Genomic DNA, 11,582 nt, shown 5'->3' with positions numbered 1-11,582 from the left:
AATTTCAAACGGAATAGTTTTCCCTCCAACGGAACTATTCTTCTACTCTCATATATAAGGACGTAAAGACACAGAAGAAAAAAGGGGTTTTTTGTGAAAGAGGTCAAGAGGTTAACAAGAGGTGTCTGATAAAAACGTTCAAGTGCAAAGTGCTTAACTTGGAATATCATCCTGATATTCAATACAGCGAGAGAACACATCTTAGTGTTCGAAGAGAGTTACAAAGCTAAACTGTCATACATCCAGAAGGTGACCAAAAGCTGCTCTACATCAAAGTTGATTCAACGATAGCTTGTGGTCAGATTGGAGATTGTTACATTCAACTGTGACTATCAACAACGTCTTGCTTTGGATTAAGCAAGGGAGGTGGAGTATCCTGGCTGCTGTCCGAGCGAAAGAAACCTGAGGCTTGACGCGGGCTTGGTGATCAAAGGTCAAGTGCTCGAGAGGTGGAGTAACTGGAAGCGGGGAGAAAAACCTGAGGAGAGGCGGAGTAACCTGGCTGCTGTCCGAGCGAAAGAAACCTGAGGCTTGACGCGGGTTTGGTGATCAAAGGTCAAGTGCTCGAGAGGTGGAGTAACTGGAAGCGGGGCGAAAAACCTGAGGCTTGAGGCGGGCTTGGTGATCAAAGCTCAAGCGCTCGTTATTGTACTAGAAAGGGAAGTTTTTAGTGCAATCCTTCCAGGGAGTTTCTGGAAGAAGAGTGGAAGTAGGCGGGTTGGCCGAACCACTTAAAAATCTCTCTTGCATTTACTTTCTGTTTTTATCTCTCGCTAACTTCTCGATTGCACTGCATATAATCACACCTCTCGAACTAACCCAAACTCGTGCTAACCAAAAGGGGATAATATTTCCGCTGCGCATAAAACTTTGTCTTCACCTCGTGAGGTATCGAACCTAAACATCCTAAGTTCAATACACACGAGAGGTCGAAAAGATTTGCAAAATCTTATACAAGTCTATTCACCCCCCCCCCTAGACTTGTACCCCATCCCCTTGGGACCAACAATTGGTATCAGAGCAAGTTCTCTGATCGATATAAACCTTTGTTTATATTGCCTAGAGATCCTTCTTTGAAAAATCTTCTTAAATATTTTCAAAGCACGAGATAATTTTTCAATATGGACAGCATGTTGTCGAGACATCTTCTCTTTGATCTTAGCAGGTTTGACGACTGGAAAACACGCATGCTTGCGTACTTATCAGCCCTCCATGATGAGATGGCCGAGGTTATAACTTCTGGACCAGTCAAGATCCTAATGGTTAATACTGCTGCAGTTCAAACCCAAGAAACACCAAAGTACATCCCAAAACCTAGGGAAGAATGGACCAGTGATGATAGGAAGAGAAACAACCTGGACAATATTGCCAAGGATATTCTCTTCAGAGCTATAGACGAAACCATCTTCCCAAAAGTGAGGAAGTGCAAAACGGCAAAAGAGGTATGGGATACTTTGATGTTAATTGGTGAAGGTGACGAACAGGAAAAGGAAAACAAGCTCACCGTGGCCATGAAGAAGTTCGAAGACTTCAAGATGAAGCCAGGAGAGAGCATCGACAGCATGGAGTCTCGGTTCATGAAGCTCACAACCGAGATCAGTGACCTTGAAAAGGAGATCCCACAAAAGGAGCTGAACCTGAAGGTCTTACGTGGCCTCACTAAGGAGTGGGAAGTAAAGGTGATCACGATGAGAGATCACCGAGATCTGAAGGAAACCACAACAGACAAACTCTTCCGGGATCTCAAAGCCTTCGAGTTCGAGATGTTCCCAAGAGATGAGGACATTGTGGATCGACGAAACGTAGCACTTGTTGCTGAGCAACCATCCACATCTTCAAGGTCAGACTCTAATCCTATGAATGTTATGTCTGACGAACAGTTTGCTCTCTTTGTGAGAAAGTTCAGGAAATACATGAAGATGAACCAGGAGAGCAACAAAAGTTCACCTTCCTCCTCAAGAAGGAAAAATGAGAGATATCCATCCAGAAGGACGGAGGAGGAAAATCAGGGTCTATGCTACAACTATAGAAGACCGGGACATTTCAAGGCCGAATGCCCTTACCCACTAGTAAGCAAGCATCAGGGCCAAGAAGGCAAGGATTCCAAGAGAATAGAGGAATCCAGGGAGAAGCCAACACAAGGTGGCTTCAAAGGATCATCAAAGACGTATCAGCGCAGGAAGGCGCTTGTTGCTGAAGAATTCGAGAGGACAATCGAGGAGTCCGAGACGTCGAGCTCCAGCGAAAGCAGCAGCAGCTCAGAGGATGAGAGGGGGCTCATCTGCTTATACACCGAGGAAGAGGAGAATCAATGCCTAATGGCCATTGACAACGAGGTAACCTCTACTCCTACATCTCGCTGCTCTACTTCTACCTCTCGTTGTTCTTCATTTAAAAGCGATGAGGACCCCTTCGAGATGTTGGAATCGCTCAGAAGGAACCTTAACATCGCCAATAGCACTCATGCTAGAGTGATGGATGAAAACAGCAAGCTAACTGCTGAAAGAGATATGCTTAAGAACGTCTCGAAAGAGAATTTGGAGCTGACTCTCAAAGTAAGTGAGTTAGAAGCCAAAGTAATCCTACTATCTGAAGAGTGCAAAGCTCGAGAGACGAGAGAGCTTAATCTTCGAAAGGTCATAGCATCATACACTAATTCCTCCAAAGCTATGGAGAAAATGGTGGTTGATCAAAGACCTACAAGTGATAGAACCGGTCTAGGGTTCCATCAAGACCATCTCTCGAGAGATAAACAGACCAATGGTTTGGGAACTTCAGGAAATGGAGGATCTCAACCCAAACCAAATAAAGGTCATAAAGGACCAACAGAAAAGACCAGAGTAGTTATTCATAAACCGTCCCTATACACCAGCAATGGAAAGTATAGGAAAGCTACGAAGAATGGCCGGGTAAACAATATCGAGAGATCACCTTGCTATCTCTCGCAAGGCCATTCCAAGTACAAAAAGAGCTACACTCCATATAATGCACCTCAAGGCAAATATGGAAGGTCTGAGATCCACATAGTTAGGAACTCACGGATGGAGAAAGGAAGACTCTATCCATCTAGTGAGAATTGGTCATCAAATCACAAGTTCTGGAAGAAACCTCACTTTCAGCAATTTCACATGACCAAACAGCGTATGAAAAGCATGGTGCATAAGCCGGTCGAAAAGTCTCTACCTAAGTTGATTTATGCACCAAAGAGGCCTAAAACCTTTGCTAGCATTCCTTATAATTATCAAACGTACAATGGCTACATTGCGCCTAGGCCTGGAATAATGGGCACAAGGTATAAATGGATGCCTAAACTCACTAACCCACCAGGACCCAAAGTTTGGGTACCTAAACTTGCTTGATTTCCTTGCAGGACACCAGGGACGTGTGGTTCATTGACAGTGGATGTTCGAGACATATGACTGGAAATCTAACACTGCTTGAGAACATCCAACCTATCGAAGGTCCCTTGGTGACATTTGGCGACAACGAGAAGAAGGGGCGCACAAGAGCTGTTGGTGAAATCCAAAAGAATGAGCTGGTTATTAAAGGAGTGTCCTACGTTGAGGGGCTCAAGTTCAATCTCCTTAGTACAAGCCAGTTCTGTGACAAGGGCCACAAAGTTGTCTTCACCAAAAGCAAATGTCAGATTATGAACGAGGAATCTCTCGAAGTCGTCTTGGAAGCAGCAAGGAAAGGAAACATGTACATAGTGGATTGGAGGTCTGCAAAACCATCCCTATGTATGCTAGCAAGGAGCAAGGAAGATTTATGCTGGGATTGGCACAGTAAGCTTAGTCATCTGAACTTCAAGACTATCAACAAGCTTACTAAGAGGAACTTAGTGGAAGGACTGCCCAAAGTGACGTTTCGAAAGGATAAAATCTGTGAGGCATGTCAACGTTGCAAACAGATCAAATCCTCTTTCAAGAGCAAAGCCGAGACATCATCCACTAGACCATTAAGTCTTCTTCACATGGACTTATTTGGCCCAGTGGATCCACCCAGCATAAAGGGAAAGAAGTACACTCTTGTGGTAGTGGATGACTACACAAGATTCACTTGGACCGTGTTCTTAACCAAGAAAAGCGAGACAAAAATTGCCCTACCAAATCTCTTGAAACAAGTTCAAGTTGAAAAGGAAGTCTCGATACTAAAGATCCGGTCAGATCAAGGTGGAGAGTTCGTTAATCAAGTAATCGAGAGCTACTGCAACGAGAACGGAATTCATCATCAACTATCAGCTGCTCGAACACCTCAACAAAACGGGGTTGCTGAAAGAAGGAACAGAACTCTCAAAGAAGCCGCAAGGACCATGCTCTCGCAAGCCAACATATCACAAGGATTTTGGGCAGAAGCAATCAACACAGCGTGCTACACCCAAAATCGGTCCTTGATAGTAAAAGGAGTTGGAAAGACTCCATATGAGTTGTGGAATGGAAGAAAACCGAATGTAAGCCACTTCCACTCATTCGGGTGCAAATGCTATATTCACAACAATGGGAAGACTCAACGAAGAACTTTTGAAGAAAAGGCAGATGATGGAGTATTTCTGGGATACTCATCGACAAGCAAAGCACTCAGAGTCTTCAACAAGCGGAGTTTGGTGGTTGAAGAGTCCATACATGTTACCTTTGATGAAAGGGCATCAACAGATCAACCATCAAAGACAACGGAAGCTGCTGAGGAAGATCAGCCAGAGTCTATCGAGAGATCAAACTTACCTCTCGAAGACAAGCAGTCGATAGTTCGAGACGTAGCAGAACTCCAGTCAGAATCAGATGATGAAGAGTCTACCAAGAAGAAAGCGCCTGACTCAGTTGATCAAAACCAGATCATAGATGTTCAACCCATATCTCAACCTTCAATGGAAGTATCAACTGAGGAGCCGCAACCCGACCTAAGATGGCTGAGAAGTCACCCTGCTGATCAAGTGATCGGAGATGTACGTGACAGAGTTCGAACCAGATCAGCTTACAGAGAAAGCATGTTTGCTTGTTTTCTATCTCAAATAGAGCCTAAGGTGATCGATGAGGCTCTAAGCGACGCAGATTGGGTGCAAGCAATGCAAGAGGAACTTCATCAGTTCGAGAGGAACGACGTTTGGGAACTAGTTCCGAGACCTCATCATCAGAATGTCATTGGTACAAAGTGGGTTTTCAGAAACAAGATGAATGAGGATGGAGTTATTGTTAGGAACAAGGCCAGACTTGTTGCCAAAGGCTACTGTCAGGAGGAAGGAATAGATTTTGATGAAACCTTCGCTCCAGTGGCACGTCTCGAAGCCATACGCATCTTTCTCGCATATGCCGCCTTCAAAGACTTTAAGGTATATCAAATGGATGTCAAGAGCGCTTTTCTGAACGGACTTCTCGAAGAAGAGGTGTACGTTGAACAACCTCCGGGTTTCTTGAAGGACGTGGGAGCTGACAAAGTATACAAATTAAAGAAGGCACTTTACGGCTTAAAACAAGCTCCGAGAGCTTGGTATGATACCTTATCCTCTTTTCTACTTCAGTGTGGGTTCACCAAAGGCCTAGTGGACAAAACATTGTTTAGAATTAAGGACGGGGATCACATCTTATTGGTGCAAATCTATGTGGACGATATCATTTTTGGAAGCACCAATCCAGACTTGTGCGAGAAGTTCTCCAGGTTGATGAAAGGGAAGTTCGAGATGAGCATGATGGGAGAACTAAACTACTTCCTTGGATTACAAGTGAGACAGCTTAAGGAAGGTATCTTCATCAATCAGGAGAAATACACCAAGGATCTGCTCAGAAAATACAATATAGAAGGGAAATCCTCAGTCAAAGTACCCATGGGAACCTCTCTACGTATCGATGTCGACAGTGAAGGTCGAGAGGTCGATCAAACTACATATCGAGGTATCATCGGATCTCTTCTTTATTTAACTGCTAGTAGACCAGATATATCCTTTGCAGTAGGTGTATGTGCTAGATTTCAGGCAAGTCCTAAGGAAAGTCACTTAAATGCATCTAAAAGGATTCTCAGATATCTCAAAGGTACGCAAAGTGTTGGACTTTGGTATTCGAGAGGTGGATCTTTCGAACTTATGGGTTATTCAGATGCGGACTTTGCCGGTTGTAAAATAGATCGAAAGAGCACATCAGGGACATGTCAGTTTCTAGGTGGAAGACTTGTCTCATGGTTTAGCAAGAAACAGCATTCGATAGCTACAAGCACCGCTGAGGCAGAATATGTAGCAGCTGGAAGTTGCTGTGCTCAGGTTTTATGGATGAAGCAACAACTACTGGATTATGGTGTTGAATGTAAAGAGGTTAAGATCATGTGTGACAACACAAGTGCCATAGCTATCACTCAGAATCCAGTGTTACATTCAAGAACAAAACACATTGATATCAAGTATCACTTCATCCGAGACCATGTTGAGAAAAAGGATATAACTTTGGAATACGTTGCAACGGAGGAGCAACTAGCAGATATTTTCACAAAAGCGTTATGTGAAAATAGATTCTCTCAACTAAGGTTAGAATTGGGAATGATAGAATTGGGATGAATGGTCAAATCTTATCTTCTTGTATTTAGTGCCATGAACTGTTTCGCATGTGAGGGGCGGTTTCATCAACTTTATGGCAGCTTTGGAGTTACACAAGCATTGAATGGTCATTCATATTGCATCCCGTGACTCAACAATGGTAACCTTATTGGGCTATAAATAAGAGGGTTTCTTTCAGAAGTTCATACCATCAACTTCCCATGGAGAAAAAGAAAGGAAAAGATGATGTTCCATTCTTTTATAGAGGAAAGAAACCGGCAGTCAAGTCCAAAGATTTTCAAGGAGAAAACTATCCAGAATCAACGAAGGGTGAACAGATTACGGAGCTTCCTGATAATCCAAGCAAGTATCCTATTCCCATCCAAGGTGAATGGATCCCCAAATACGAGGAGATCCACAACGATGGGATACTGGAATCGGGAGAAGAGTCCTGCACAAGAGGGACTCCTACTGCTGCACATTCTGGAAAAGGGCCTTCCTCAACCAAATGGAGAACCAAGGGAAACGGAGAGGAAGACCAGATGGGACTTTCTGAGGTCTGCAGCAGCCAAAGGGATGATCATACCTAATCCAAAGACATTAAGAGGATTAGCGATGAAGATGGTCACTCCCAACTATAGTAAGCAGCTCCGGAGAGAAGAACAAGAAAAGGGAATAGCCACCCCCAGTTCTGTTATTAGACAAATAGGACTTTAGATGGCTAGTTCCTGCCTTAACGATAGATTCCTATTAGGCTGACCAAGGCCAAACAAAAGTTTCTAGGGAATTTAATAGGATATTGATTCATATGTAATGTATCTGGAAATCACTAAATGAACTTAAGGATATGTTCCAAGTGATATCTTTTAAATGAATCAAACTTGTTTCTCTCGCAATCTGTGTTCGAAAGGTAGTTCGAGAGGTCACCCGATCAGTTTGTCTACATACATTATGTCTCGAAGAAGGGTAGTTCGAGAGGTCACTTCGAAAGATAACAAACTGATATCTCTGAAAGGAGGAATAAGGAGGGTTAGGGATCAATCGGAAGATCCCTAACCAGATCAAGATGGAGGAATAAGGAGGGTTAGGGATCAATCACTCAGGGGGAAGATCCTTAACCAGATCAAGACGGAAGAATAAGGAGGTTTAGGGATCAATCACTCAGGGGGAAGATCCTTAAACTCATGAGGAAGATCATTCACCTTCGAAAGGTGAATTTGATAAGCTCAACGGATATATGAGGTGGAACGGCTATCTTTGGACATAAATGCTAGCCACGTGGTCATCGGTTACTGACGGTTTTTCGCACTTAAGGGCATTATCTTGATTAGTGGGAGCATGCTTATTTTAAAATATCAATACTCCACTGTCTCAAAGCTTAAACCGTTCTATACTTTACCGAAATACCCTTACCAAAATACCTTATAAGCTGACCGTTATCAGGGGTATTTCTGACTTCTCACATCTTTTAAATCAACCGGGATCCTTCCACGGGTCAAACTCTCAACCCTACCCATATATCCAACCCGAATCCGCCTAATATAAAAGCAAAATCCTTCTTCTTTACCCGGATTCAAACTCAAAACCATATACCCAAAATCCCCAAATCCTTAGACGCTGTACACATTCCCTCCAAAACACACAAACTTTCTTCAATGGCGTCTGAATCATCATCTTCTTCATCTTCATCTTCATCCTCCAGTGCATACCAGAGAGAGCTAGACCACATACGCTCTCAGATTAAACAAGTCAAGGCGGGAAGCATCCTTGACAAAGATGGCTTCATCACCCACTCGCCAAATCCAACAATGGCGGAGAGAGTCTTGAAGAAATTTGAGAAGGCAGGACTAATGCGGTACATGACGCATGACTACCGAACCATTCATGACCTCGACTACACAGAATGGTTCGCTCATGCCAAGGTCACGAAGGGCAAGATTGAAAGCCGCTTCAACGAAATAGACATAACAATCTCTGTGGGTGATTTACGAGCAGCATTCGACTTTGCTACGTCGGAGGAGGCAGTCAAGCACCTATCGGACTACAACATGGATAAGCAGGAGTTTTGGGACAAAATCCGATTGGAGACTGCACCACCCAGAGCATCCTCTGCCCTCCGCAGATTTCATTTGAAGGAGAGGTTTGCCCTAGCCGCCGAGCTCATCATAAAATTCATCCTCGGCAAGGTGTCCGGAACAGACGAAGTCAATCTGGACACTCTGAAAATCCTCCACGCCATCTGGAACAACAACAAGTTGGACTGGGCTCACATCATCTTCGACTGCCTCAAACACCAAGTGCAGAGCTCAGTTTCCAACTCCGACCTGACAATCTACAAAAAGGTTGGTTTTGGCTTTGTTGTTCAATTTCTATTGAGACTGAAGGGCTTCGAACTGAGGGAAGGGCGAGAGGTTCATCGGAATACCTATATGGGTAGAACGAAACCTCAAGCTAAGGCAAAAGGTGCTAAGGATGCATCTTCACCCTCAAAGCCTAAGGGAAGGGGCAAAAGGAAAGCCCCAGCTAAGGAGAAGCGCTCTGATGACGAGCTTTTGGACACCCTAGTCAAGAGGGTTGAATTGAAAAGGAAGGCCAAGAGGACCAAGACTGCTGCTGTCACCCAGGTTCGAGAGGTGACACCGTCCGTTATACAAGTACCATTTGAGGACAGGGCACAAGCCCAGGGGGAACCTCAGGCTACACTGGCCACTGAGGTTGAGAGAGTGCCCCCTACCAAGTCCCTGTCAGGAACTTTAAGTGTTGATATACTTGCTGTTGATGGTGCTGAGGATGTTGATGAATCTGTTGGTTTGCCTCAAGAGGAGGCTCGAGAAGTTGAAGGTACTGGGATCAGTGATCCAGTACAGGGTATTGTTGAGGAACCACGACAGGTGGTTCGAGAGGTAGATATTCCAGCAGCTGAAGATCTAGACTGTGTGGTGGCTGCTGATGGTCAGGGCACTGTGGTCAGGAACCCAGTGCAAGCTTTTCTGAATGATGGGTTGACACATGATCTCTCGGTTGTTCGAGAGATAACTGAACAAGCTGTGGAGTGTGCATCAGCAACAGAAATCCTACCTGCTGACTCTGATGAGCTGAATGCTGAAATCACATCTCGATTGAATCAAAGTGTTGAGAATGTATCGAGTTTGGACGACTTCTCCAGAGTACTTCGCTGGATCAACTGGAGAACAGGTCCCTTTGATCAATTGATCTCAAGAGCAGCAGAGATGGAGGCTGAGGAACGATTTGCACTAAACTGGTTAGATCTCACTGAAATCCCAGCCGACGAGCTTCAAAACCGTGCCCATGAGATGCAAGTAATCAGGAGTAATCTTGGTCGATCTGACAAAGGAAAGGGCATAGCTGTTGATGCACAAGAAGATGAAGCCGAGCCTGAAGAAGATCCTGAACTAGATGCTCAATTTCGAGAGGATATCAGGCTTGCCACAGCAATATCCTTGGGACAAAGTGTAGAACACACGAGAGGTCCAGGAGAGACCTCTGGGGTTGCTCGAGATGATGCTGACACTCCTACTCCAACTGCAGCAATCCCCTTGTCCCAAGTGAGTGAATCTGCTCTAGAAGACCAGGTAGCTTCGAGAGGTGAATCCGAGACCTCTGAAGCACATGAGGTGGCACCTAACTCTGTCTTACTACTGCCACCACCTGAGTCCACACCCTCGAATGCAACAGATGAAGCTCAGACAGTTCGAGAGGGTGAAATTTTGTTGCTCCAACTCCCAGGCTTTCCCATCGACATGGTTAATAGGGAAAGGTGGAGTGCACCAGTTGCTCCTGAGATAATAGATATTCCAGATTCACCAGAGCATACTGAAGTACAAACAAGTGAGCAACAAGAGCAGAATGAGGAGAACCCTGCTGGTTCGAGAATTGAGGTTCAAGAAGGTGGAAACCGGGAAGCCCCTGCCGATGAATCAACTCCTCCAGTAGATGATCACGTTCCCAGCACTGGTTCGAGAGGGAGGGTTGAGGGGGAACCTCAATCAGATGGAAACCGGGAAGCATCTGATGCAGAGACTCCCACCTTGGCCAATCCTACCTTCCCAGCAGCTGAAGCTGAGGCTCCAGGTTCGAGAGGTGAAGAGCAAGAAGTGATCCATCCCTCAGGTGGAAACCGGGAAGCACCTGATATGGAGCTACCTTCGAGCTCTGATCCCAGTGTCCCTGCTGAACCTCAGGAAGTCAGTCGAGAGGTGGACTCGCAATTGCAAGTCATGGGTGGAAATCTGGAAGCACCCAAGTCCCCTCCAACGAAAGGTACATCTCGATCCTCAACTCCTACTTCTGACTATGATCAACAGGCCGAAGAAGTCTTCATTGGCGAAGTGCGTCAATTCATGGCTGATCAATCTCAGAAGATGGCTCAGCTCGAAAGAATACTCGCTGTGGTCCGCATTGCTGCAATGCCTGCTGATGGCACAAGTGAATCCCAAGGCCGTCATGCCGAACTTCTCGAACAGGCGATATGGGCTGAGGATGCAGCACGGAAAGCCACTGATGAAGCCGCTGGAGCTCGAGCAGAGGCTGCAAGTGCGAGGGCTGAATTAGCCGAGATGCGAGCAGAGCTGCGAGCCTTCCAATATTCCAGTGAACTTCGACAGGATGTGATGAAGGCCATACTCGATGACCTGTCGAACCAAGTCCCTGCCCAACTTCAAGCTATTTTCGAAGGTATGTCCACCCTCCTCTCCCGTACTGATGATGCCAACAAGGGGGAAAATAAAGAGAAAAAGAAGGGGGATACAACGGGCAAGAAAAGGGCGGCAGCAAGTGAACCAGCTGGACCACCTCCAAAAATACCAAGAATCATGAGCAAAGCAGTGGAGGATGCCAAACAGGCAGAAAACCTAAGGGTCCAGCGTACACTGGAAATGGAGAGAAGGAGAGAAGAGGACAGAGAAAGAAGAAGAAAAAGACAAGAACGACAGTCAGAAGAAGAAAGGAAGATAGATCTTCTCATGACAAACTTTAAGTTTGGGAACAGAGAAGACACTGAACAAATTCTGACTCTGGAGATATTCAAGCTTCTGAAAATCACTGG

This window comes from Ipomoea triloba, chromosome 2 (assembly GCF_003576645.1).
Source record: "Ipomoea triloba cultivar NCNSP0323 chromosome 2, ASM357664v1".
Lineage (NCBI taxonomy): Eukaryota > Viridiplantae > Streptophyta > Magnoliopsida > Solanales > Convolvulaceae > Ipomoea > Ipomoea triloba.
This window is presented reverse-complemented; position numbering follows the sequence as displayed.